We start from the raw sequence: 12,321 nt of genomic DNA, 5'->3' as shown, positions 1-12,321 counted from the left end.
CTCCCTGGGCAGGAGTAAACCCCAGATCAGTACAACCAGCCTGTCCTGGGACTAACAACCACTGCAACACAAGAACAAAACAACAAAAAAGAAGCTACTTTATTCTTAATGTGCCAGAGACTCTATTTCTCATTAAACCCTTAAAATAACCCTAGAAGATGCATACAGTTACTATTTCCCTCTCATTGGTAAGGACAATGAGGCTCAGAGAAGTTAAGTGACCCATTCTTGGCCACACTGAAGCTAAGTGGTGGAGTACAAACGCAAACCCAGTTCTGATCAGGACACCTGATTCTTGGTACATCATATTGGCATCCACCTGCTGTCAGGAATGACTGTCAGCATGAGCCCCAGATGCTCACACTGGAGTCCTGAATCCTGATGCTGGAATGGAAGGGCAATCCGCCGAACTCAAAGACATAAAGATGTGAATGATTGGCTCCGCTCAGTTTGCAGAGCGAGGGACCTTCAGAAGCAGAGATGGCTGAGGAAGAAGAATTAACACCACGGCCCCCTTATTTTTCCAATCTCTGCTGTATTACTATTCACAAGACTCTCTGGGTAGCTATACAGCTCTTCCCTCTAATGAGGGCCATGGAACTTGGGACTAGCCTTCTCTAGAAATAAACTTGTTGATCCTGCTCTGTACCAGGACTATATCAAAACCATAGGCTACCTGAAATTTTGGTGGGGGGAATTGTTTTAAATCTCCAGATGATGAGCTTGGGGCCACAGGGGTCCACCTGCCCTGGAGAGAAGAGTCTCCCCACCTTAGCACTATTGATATTTTGGTCAAGTAAACTCTTCACTGCAGGAGTTGTCCTGTGCATTGGAGGAGTTTGGCAGAGTCCCTAGATGCCAGCAGCACCACAGCCACCACAGGTGTGACACCAAAAATATCTCCGGGTATTGCCCAATGTTCCTAGGTGGGAAAAGCTGCTCCTGGTGGAAAACTATTCATCAAGAGAAATGCTGCCCAAAAGAACTTTCTGTAATGGTGGAAGGTTCTAGACCTACACTATCCAATGGAGTCACCCGAGGCAACCGAGCACTTGACATATGGCTAGTGAAATCACGGAACTACATTCTTAAATTTATGTAATTTTAATTAATTTAAATTTAAATAGCCACACACATCTAGGGGCTACTCTATCTTGGACTGTGCAATTTTAGAAGTGTCACAAATTCTCCATATTCATGAGAATCTGATCCTCAGCAGATGGGTATTTGGTTCCTAGTTCAAGATTCTATATATTAATTTTTAATTAAAAATCATATCTTCTCCTCCATGGAAATCAACAAACTCTCTCAAACTTAGCAGTTTTGGTCCTGACTTAAAAAAACAAAAAATCCATTCTTAAAAGCATTAGTCTTTTCCAATAAATAAATAAATAAATAAAAATCCATTCTTGCTGTGAATCTAAATTTATACAAATTTTTGCTTAATTTTTACATAAATTCTAATCACAATTTTGATGAGAAGTGCAGATTTAAGTGAATAATCTGAGTGAGAGATTTATGCTTGTGGATTTGAACCAAGCATACTCCTTAAGTAGCCACTTGGAAGACAATTTTTTTTTTTTTTTACCGTCAGAAACATGTAACCGCTACTCTCTTCAAGACACGTTGCCTGTAAACCAGGTGTTGGGACATGCCTGCTCTCCTGGAGAAAATGCCCTCTCCACCAACTCAAATAACGCACACAATCTGGAACGAGAGTGACATTCTGAAAGATTTCTTACACAGAAACATCCCTCTACCCTATCACTCCCCTGAAAACTCCAAACTACACACATTCAGGTGGAGCTTTCCCCCGTAGCTCCAAGTGTGATGAATTTTTCAGCTTAGGGAGAAAGATTAGTATTGATGTAACAAAGTGACTGTAAAACCAGCTGTACGACATCATAAATACATCACAGCTGTCAGGATGTTTCTTTCACAATGCACAAATATAGAAGCAAAGATCACTTGGCGTGGGGCGGGGGGCCCGGGGGGAGGCGCACAGGGCGTTAGTCATTCCCAAACCTGAGTGCAGGGTGCGAAACATCCAGAACTATGGCTGTGAACAGAAAGCTGAGCCATCTACGAAATATTTTCTTGGGTGATAAACAGAGAGCTTGAGATGGGATAAAGCCTGATGACGAAGAAAGTAAACACAGTGTGTTTGAAATACCCATCATCTCTTGATACAAAGCAATTTCAGCTTTAGCAATATTGTGAGAATCCAAAAATGCATTGTCATTCTTAGTAATACTGAGAACAATAAAATCCATATCCTAAGCTGGGCACAGCCTAGATTTTAGGTTGACCTTCGGTGGTCAGGTATGAAGTGTTACTCCATATACAGACAGCTCTGGGTAGCTACTCAACATCATTGTAACTTCTTCCCACCCTCCCACTACTCTTCAAGCTGAAAAAAATGAGATATCTCCTTCCCAGATTTTTCTGCACCTAGGGACAGACATCTAACTTAATTCCGGCCAAAAAATATGAAGGGGGGGTGTGTGAAATATTTTTCTCCGCTTTGATTAGAAGAAAGGAACAAATCTCTCTCTTTGGTTGTCCTCTTACCCACTTAGTGCTTTACAAGTAAATATGTACAAAGGTGATGCCTGGAGCTTTAGCAGCCATCCTGTAGCCATGAGGGGAAAGTTAAAGGAATCACCAATATGCCAACCCAGCAATCAGATATTACTGAAGTAAGGAACCAATCTTTGGAAGGCCTACTTACAGATTTCTGAGCAAGTAAATCATAAATAGCCTTGTCTTTCAGCCACTGCTAATGAGGTTTCCTATCAGTAGTAGGTGAAAACATGCTTATCAGTATATCCTAAATCCCAGGAATGACAGACAGAAATCCCTTCCTTGAGGAAACTGGACTAACCAAGTATAATTAGTGATCTTCCCTGGAACCTAAGATGGTTCCCCATTTCACCGGAGACCTTGTCACTAGAGAGTATGATTCTTAGTCTTTAGAAGATCTCAAACAGAAACACCACCACTTCATATCTACTTGCATGCCAACTCCTCACAAAGCTTTGACTCAAGTGATTTACTACCCTCACCCTCTCTCTACATGGGAGGTACAAGGATCATCCCAACTTCTGAGTGGAAGGAGGAGTAGAGAGAGGAGAAACAAAATGTCCGAGGCCAACAGATTTACAGAAAACTTGGTCACACGGTAGGAAAATGATTACGCATGGCCCCAACTGCAAAATGTGGACAGCCCCACCCACTGATCATTTTTTGTCCTAAGACATAACAGCATCGTCTGAGCTTAGAGCACAGGCCACACATGGTCATTTGTGCTGTGCCTGGATAAGGAGATGCTTCAGCTGTAACTGTTTCTTCAGCTCAAGATGTCAAGGACAACGGATGTTCCCTGAGAGCAAGAACACTAAAGACACCCTCATGAGCAGGCACAGATGTCACTTCGGTGTTGGCTGTCACCGTGTCCTGGAGGGAAAAGGTCGGGCCTGTGACACAGTGTGGGGACAGGGCCTGGCTAGGTGGCCTGCAGCTTGGGGAATTTAGAGACATCGGACAGTCTACTTGGCTTTGAAATTCTTGGCTCTGTGATCTTGAGTTAACTAGCTTGACATCTCTGAACCTCAGGTTTCCCATCTCTAATACAGAAATAATAAAAGTAGACAAACTTTCTGTGTTGCAAAAGTTACATGTAAATGATACATGCCAAAGTTCTCACCTGGTACACAGTACATGCTCAGAAATTAGTTATCCTCAGTGTAATCATCATCAGTACCGAATGATAATGAATTGCAAAATTACCACAGAGGGACTAGCACGTGAACGTGCATGCTAAGTCATTCAGTCGCGTCTGACTCTTTGTGATCTCATGGACTGTAGCCTGCCAGGTTCCACTGTCTATGGCATTTTCCAGGCAAGAATACTGGAGTAGGTTGCCATATACTCCTCCAGGGAATCTTCTTAACCCAGTGACTGAACTCTTGTCTCTTGCGCCTCTTGCATTGGCAGGTGGGTTTATACCACTACCGCCACCTGGGAAGCCCAGAAGGGACTAGCATAGTGTTTAACACATGCTAGATGTTCAATGAATGCTCCTTCCCTGGTTTTCCACCCCTCTTTCCTCCACACGTCACTCATAGGTTTAGTTCTAATGTGAGGTATCTATCACGATTTTTAAAACTACTAAGGAATACATCCCACTAAAATGGTCTTGGCCTTGACGTTATGCTGGATACAAAGATAAAACATCAACTGACATAAGCTTTGTATGTAGCAAATATGCTAAACAAAGACTATATGTGTCTACTTAAAAATACAATTAAATACGTCATATTGACATTTAATTTTTTCCTATATTATACATGTAAGAATTCCCCTTCTATTTACTGAATTTCTGTGTATTGAGAATGGATGTAATTTTAATTAAAAAAAGAAAACATTCGTTCCTAGTTCAAATTTCTTGCTATAAACATGGACTCCTTAAATAATCTGGAGGAAAAGATAGTATTTTTTTTTAAAGACAAAAAAGATTAAAAATGCCTACTTTCTACCCTCTTGGTTTTCTAATAGATGATCATTTGCCAGGACCATAAATGGCAACAAATCTGTAAGAAATTAAGGAAAAAACAAACAATTTCTAAACATTTAACTAACCTTATCCCCTTGCCCTTAATAAGTTACTGTTCCCTGTTTTTCCTGCTTCCAGACTTTCTCTTCTCAACCAGAAATACATTCTTCCCCTTGGCTTCAACCATACACTTCTTGCCCTATAGTATCTCAGGGGACATGTTTAAGTCCTTTGTGGTGTGAATCAAATCTACAGATGGGACGGGAATGCAGAAATAAATAACCCACTAAGAGTCATGACCACTGGACTGACCTTATGCATGGAGGTTTTGTGGACTGGCGTTTGCTAAAAGTTTCTCCTTTTTGGTTGGCTGGCCTCAGAGAGCCCTGTGAATGCCAGGACTTAGGATAAGCAATGACATACTTAACTGTTACATATTAATGTTCATGATAACGCAATCTTTCATTTGGGTGATTTAAAAGTCCCTCTAGTCTGACTTACAGTTAGATATACACTGAATGCTTCATCAATCATAACCATTTTTATTCTCAATCTTGTGCAAAAATACCAGAGAAAGTGAATCTCAACTACACACTGAAGAGGGTTTTTCTATTAGCCCTGAAAAATTTCTCTCTTGTCATTTATACACTGGATTCCCACAGTTTCTGCAGCAATCTCTTCACCTGCATCTCTCACGACAGCAGATCTTATCTGCAGAGGTGAAAGGAAAGCCATGTTCCTCTCTCCTCTCTAGGAGCAAATCTGCCATATCTTAGAGAAGAAAGCATTCCTCACTTTTGAACTAGACAAAATGCCCAGCACCTCGACATGTGAAACGCTTGTGAACAAGCAGCTTGAGAAGGTCACAGCAACTTGGACTGAACTTAAAAGGGGGATTTAGAACTCACTCACCCCAAGAACCAGTGAGCTTACTCCCATCAAGCAGTGAGTCAAGGATCACACCTACCCCTAATAAAGGCACTTGAAAGCAAGTACATCCCCTTTCCATTCATGTAAGGGCTTGTCACAGTTTCATGGCCAAAATCTTCCCACAATTAACCTTGGACCTACAGACCATAAGGCAAATCAAAACGAAGGCAGTGATGAAACCAGGCACCTTCCAGCTTGGCCTGATTCTACCACAACTGCATTTATCTTCTAAATTAGAAACACAAGACTTTTTTTAGGGAAGTACATAATGGCTTCTTACCAATCCTGCATGATTCTCACATGCAATACACAAATAAATGCAACCACACACACACATACCAATCTGTTACCCCCAAATTCTCTGCATGGGGTAGAAATTAAGCCTATCCCTCTAAAATCATTTTTTTTAGTCTAACGTATATTCAATATTTATTTTCTGATTTTATGACCTTTCTTTTATTCTCAAATGGTCCCATCTTAACAATCTCCTTTTAGACTAATAAATTTATGTTTTTATTCCCAGGTCATTTATAGGTTGATCTCTTGAGGCAAGGAAACATTAAATTATTGGAACTCAGTCTAGAGATGTTTCCAGGGCAAAGGTTTTCTGTTTATTAGCAGAAGTAATGCACTTGACTAATTTGACTTGTAAGTCTGATAAAATCTCCCTGGAAAAAAGTGATTGTATTATGATGAATAATCCTTTGAGGTGAAAAATGAGAAACATCCACATTGGGTTTTATTATATATTAATTTTAACAGGGTCTGAAAAGAAACTCAAGCAAGCCATCTTTTAGACGCTAGAAAATGGCAAACTTCCGCGCAAACTACATGCAAGAAGTAATTAAAGTAAATGAACATGAAATTAAACAGCACCCCCATAAAGTAGGATATAAAAGAAAAGATTATTAGAAAAAAAAAAGATTGTCTTCCTGCTCTATATTAATGTCATGAACTGTGCATTTATTCTATTTCTCTTTTATTATTTGATGATGGGTTTTTAGAGCTTGGGTTTTCTTAGAACTTTGCTGGAGAAAAGTCTTCAGTAGTAAGCTAGCCAGAGGTCTGGGTATATTATTCCATCCTTCCCAAGGACTTAACTACTAGATGAGCCGTACAAGATAAAGGTAGGTTCATCAAACTTCCTGTGATGTAACGCTGGAAGGTTTCCCGACCCCATCAATGACAGACTCAAAATCCTGGTTAGAAAGGAGGTCCTAAAGCTACAAAAAGCAAGAGTACACAACAAAACTCTCTCCAACTCTTCAACAAACCCTCCTATTCAGGTAGAATCCAGGGACAGCTGGTACTTGTTGAATTTGGGGAGCTATCCAGAATCCATTTGTACTTCAATTTCTTTTTGGGGAATTACCCTTCCCCACCCTTGTTGCAAGCAAGATGGAATTCCTCAGTCAGGTCCCCTGACTTCTCATAGCCATGGGGAGTTAACACAAACTAGGACAATTGATTTGTCTCAGTAGACTGATGTATGGACAGAAAAATGTTTGGGGAGCACTGATCTCAGCAGTGACATTCAAACTGCCTGTATGTGGGAACTATCCCCTATCCTTTCTCAATCTTCTGTCCACTCTGTGACCTTCTGTGTACTCCTCCAATAAACCTTTTCCCTTTAAGCTGGTCAGAGATCAACTCTGTTGCTTATAACCAAAGAATTCAGCCAATATGTTGGGGGAGATCCTTGCTTGACACTGGCTCAAAAAGAAAGCTGAGCTAAATGAATCCACACTTAGCATAAGGGACAAGATGTGATACTGTGCTCCTATGTTATTTATGGCTGCTCTTAAATTCAAGGTAAAACTGTAACCAAAGGTTGTTTAAAAAAACAAAAAAAGACTAGCATTCAAATCTGCAAATCAAGAAATTTCTTTCCAGTTTTTTGTAGCAGTTTTAGAGATTCAAAAATCTACAAAATGAGTTGAAAGAGAAAGTTTCTAGATGTAGAAAGATGAAGCCATTGGGCCACATGCATATCCAGTGAGGGGACTGGCTTCTTCATCTGGACTTCCAGAAGCCACCACAAACCCTATTTGTATTTGGGTGTTTCTCAGGTGTCATGGTGAAAAGGACACGGACTTTGGAACCAGGCAGCCCTGGGTGCAAATGCTTGTCCATTCCCTTAGCAATTCTGTGACTCTGAGCAAATTATTGATATAGCATCTTGCTGGACTTCTGTTCTCCAATCTACAAAATGGACAGTGGCCCTGTTTGTAACTCTTAACTAGTCAGCAAGTGCAGAAGCGACCTCAAACACAAAACTCTAGTAGTCCGGATGCAAAGTAAGCCCTTAACAAAATGGTGATAATGATAACTGTGCCCGAGTTGATCTATGGAGCACCTACTCTGTATCTCACGTGCTCTGGGGCACACAAAAATAAAGTTACATAGGTTCTTACCTTCAGGCAAGAATTTGTGGCTTTCAAATTTGAAAAGAATGCACTAAACTACAGAGCAGACTTGAACAAAGGTTATAATGAAATACAAACACACACTTGTGGGAGCCCAGACAAAGGAGTGAGTCACATAGGCTGGGTTCAATTGAAAAAGGCTTCACAGAAGTGATATCTGAGCCAAGCCTTGAAGGATGAGTAGGATGTTAATAGGCAGGGGGAGGTGGGAGTGGGAAGAGGAGGACTGGCATCCAAAGCCAAAGGAAGCAATAACATGAGCTGCACAAGTTCAAGAGCAGGGCAACAACAGGGCAGAAGAAATGGGTTGATGTAAGCTCCACAGGGCCAGGTACCAAGCCGGAGTCTATCACTCCGAGAAGAGGGCCAGTCCCACCAGAGGCACCTAGTTATTCCACAAGGCCCTGGGAAGAGGAACAGACAACAGACAGATGGGGCCAAGGCACAGAGCCCTGACGGCCACACTAAGGAGCCAAGTCTCCATCCTACAGTTCAGGAGGCAATGACAAGACAGAAAATAAGAGAGAGACTTCAGAGGTTAAAGAAACAGGGCTTCACTGCAAGCATGTGAGGGTGGGGACATGAGAAAAGAGGGGAGTTGTTATTAGATTTTAAGTCTGGGAACTCATTTATTAAACTGAAATGATTCTGGGTCCAGAACTATTACTGACCATATCAGCAAAGTAGAGTTTGACCACAGAGAAACCTTTCCATCAAGAACCCTAAGAATGGCATGATCTGCCACCAGACAGAATGAGCACATCATCCAAAGCCTGTCAGTGAAAATCAGGAGCTCAGCCTTAAAGCATGACTGTGTGATCCCATGCAAGTTACTTCACCTCTCTGTGTCTTTTGTTTTACTATCTATAAAACAGGGTCAACAGCAACACATCTTTATAAGGACTAAGAGAGAAGACAGACATCATGGATCCAGAATGGCTCCTGGCACAGGCAACGTGCTCCATAAATGTTACCTGCTTTTTTCCGATGGTTTTCCTTATGGTTGTCTACCAAGAATGAGGAAGAACAGGTCCCAGGCTCCCAAATGACTGTTTCCAACTCTAGGATCCAACTGTTGAAAGAAAAGTGACTTCTTTGGCATTGGTGAGTCCAGTCAACTCCCAACTTTGTGCAGATAGAATAGATGCTTTGTGAAGGGGCCCATGGTAAGAAAAACTAACACAAATAGGTTTACGGTCAAACAAAAGTGGCCACATACCAACAAAATGTCTATACACAAGACAGCGTCTTGTCACTGAGCGCTGCATGTGAATCCACAGACACCATGGGCAGTGTCTCCCAGGAGGACTTGACCTGAGAGTCATGTCCAAGTCCTTTAAGAAAAGGGAGCCTACACTGTCCGCTTCCCAAGAAAGCAAACGTGGGGGCTGTGGCGGGGAGAGCCCTGCTAGAGGCTCCAGAAGCCACCCCGTTCGGGAGGGAAGGTGGAGGACAAGGTGAGGAAGGGACAGCAGGGGACTAGCCACAGATATTTTCTAAAACTCAAGTCAAAGGGAAGAGATGAATGAGGGAATGGGCTGTCAAGCCAGGTTGATTGTTCTTGTTTTCATCAGAGGGCTTCATGGCTGTTTTATCAAAAAATATTAACATAATGGTCAATTTCTGTCAATTCCTCTCCATGTCTGTGTTTTACCCTTTGGGATAGAAGTTCACTAAGCTTTCATATGTTACTAAATACTGAGTGCAAAGTTAACTTAGTTATTTCTGCATCATATTTGGACTATATTTTTAACTCACGATTTAGGGTGAAAATAAGATTGAAACTCAACAGAAAATAAATAGTAAGAAAGGGATTCCCCAGGTGGCTCACTGGTAAAGAATCTGCCTGCTAGTGCAGGCGGCATGGGTTCCATCCCTGGATGGGGAAGATCCCCTGGAGAAGGAAATGACATCCCACTCCAGAATTCTTGCCTGGGAAATCCCATGGACAGAGGAGCCTGGAAGGCGACAGTCTATGCAGTTGCAAAAGAATCGGACACAACTGAACAACTAAACCACAACAAGGCAACAGTCATTAAAAAGGTGACCCTGGTTTTGGGTATGACCTGTATGGGTGGTTACAAAAAATGAAAAAAGTCTCAAGGCTCAAATGTACAATTCAGTTGATTTTCATTTTTCCCACGCTGAAAATATAAGCAAGAATGCACCTACAATATAGGAAGGTGACACAGGTTAGATTCACTGGGTCTCATTAAATTTAAAATGAGATCTGCCCCACCCAGGGCAGAAACCGATCACAGAGAACGAGTGAAATGGGCAGATGAAGCACACTGGAGATGGCGCGCTGGAGGTGCAGCAACGTCATCATTTTCAGGTGGCCGTCAAACTGCCAGAGGTCCGAGAGGACCTTGAAAAGGATCCGGGGCCAGCAGTCGTCCACTTTCTTATTTATTAAACAGCAGAGATAACCAGAAAGGTGAGGTAAAACCTGAATTAGAATTTAGATATATTACCTCTCTGTAATCATGAGGTTTCAACTCTACACCATCTAAGTGCAAATTGCTTATAAAGTTTGGAATGTTTTAAACCATTAACTGCATTTCTTTCTTTTGGCTATCTTTTTAGACTAAGCAGGAGTTCCCTGAGCACATTAAGGTAAAACAGAAAGAGCCCCTGATAATACAGTTCAAGATAAGACGGGTGTTACACAACGTATCATTTACACCTTTTAAAGTAATGTAGGGCCCTTGTGAAAAACCTTATGACTCAAAACGCGCAATTCAGTTGATTCTGTATCCTATACTTAATAAATCTATATAAATAATGCTACTTTTTATAAATTATCACCAAGTTTCAACACAATATAAAACACACTATCAAAAGAAAACCTTAGGTTATTTTTTTTCCAACTTTAGCTTCCAGTTCTGCAATTTGCAACTAAGACCAATTCTTATAGTTTCACACATTTAAGTAAGAAAACATCAAATTGAGCAAAAGGCTGAAGCCCAGGAAAAAGATTTTTCCTTCTGAAAGAAATGGACCCAAGTAATACAACAAAATCTACAGTTGCTAAGGTTGGGTATGATGCTATGATTGACAGGATATTTTTTTCCACTCCTTAGGTATCAACATCTACATACCCACAGTACAAGAAACACAGACTAGCAAGACAGATTATCATGCTCTGTAGACTAAAGCTGTGTTTCTGAGAACTCATCTACGACGACTATAAAAATATTCACAGACTTCAAAACAACTATGTCTCTTGGCCTGATATTCAGCCCAGGCAAGAAAGACCACTGTAGTTACCAAGGGGAGGCAGGCACAAAGATGCTGTGAACTACCTTCATCTGGATCATCACGGGTTCAAAACAAAGCCCATTAGCATTGACTACAGAATATTCATCATTTCTCAGTAAGAAGACACACATACACACATTACCTGGAAATATACTTTTGAAACTGCCCTTGCACACATCTTGATGGGTAACTAACATTTATTATCTCATTCTTCTATTTGTTCACTCAACAAATATTTGTCAGATGTCTACTACATATCAGACATAGAATGCCAAGACTCTAAGAAAGCTATGAACCCAGGCTGCACCTTGACTGTCAAAGCTGTGGTGTGGGAGAAAAAATAAATAAGCAATATAATTTTTATACTCATGGTATACTTCCAACATCAAATTTATGTATTAGAGAAAGAGGGTGCCCTTTAAAAGAAAAAAAAAGTCAGTGGATCAAAAGCATCATTAATCACTGTCTCTTTTAAATTAAAAGGTTCGCAAAAAGGTGGGCACAGAACCAACGTGGGAAACAAATCACTCCCCTTGCTGAGTGAGGGTCAGAGTCTAAATGGGAGAGTCCCTGGTATTTACCCAGCTCATCTCCTGTGTAATGGATTTGGAGAAGAGATTTCCGCTGGGGCTCTGCTCATTTGAGGCTTGGCTTTTGCTTTTTAAAAATGACACTTGGGTGATTACTGTAGTATTGTGACAGGTTTTAGAACTAAACCTCCTGAGTGTTTTTCTCAGTAAGGTTCTTGCTTTCATGAGGTGACCTGGGACATCTTGAGTCACTACAAAGGTACCTGGTTAATGAGCCTCAGGCTGGATCTTTTGGATGGTCTCGGGACTCCCTTTACAAAAGGGCTAGACTTTGGAAAGAAAACACAGACCCTGCACAGTGTACCCGGGGAGGACTGGTCACACAGTGATTGAAAGAGCTAAGCAAACGCCCAAAGAGAGTCCTTTAAAATCAGGAAGAGTTCAGCAAGGAGCATTCGAGATCAGCATTTTCCACCTGCCTTGCTCTCCGGAACACCTCATCCAAACCACTGTGGTCAGGGTGAAGGCAGATAAAGCCTGGAGTTTGCTTCTGTGTACACACAGCAGAGGGAACTCAGTCTTGGACAGAGTCAGACTTCCTGTTTGGTGGAATACCAGC

At 41.4% G+C, this 12,321-nt stretch overlaps 1 protein-coding gene across 24 annotated transcripts in view; it reads right to left on the bottom strand.

Annotated features, from left to right (window-relative positions):
• The window catches only part of FOXP1 (forkhead box P1), a 627,940-nt gene that overhangs the window by 297,165 nt on the left and 318,454 nt on the right, over window positions 1–12,321 (bottom strand). Inside the window, exon 6 of one of the 24 annotated variants that reach the window (XM_059879653.1) lies at window positions 8,886–8,983. The exons of the other annotated variants lie outside the window; for them this stretch is intronic. The gene's annotated coding sequence lies outside the window, so the exon portion shown is untranslated. The remainder of the gene's footprint in view (window positions 1–8,885; window positions 8,984–12,321) is intronic. 24 annotated transcript variants of the gene reach the window in all.

This window comes from Bos taurus, chromosome 22 (assembly GCF_002263795.3).
Source record: "Bos taurus isolate L1 Dominette 01449 registration number 42190680 breed Hereford chromosome 22, ARS-UCD2.0, whole genome shotgun sequence".
NCBI lineage: Eukaryota > Metazoa > Chordata > Mammalia > Artiodactyla > Bovidae > Bos > Bos taurus.
This window is presented reverse-complemented; position numbering and strand designations above follow the sequence as displayed.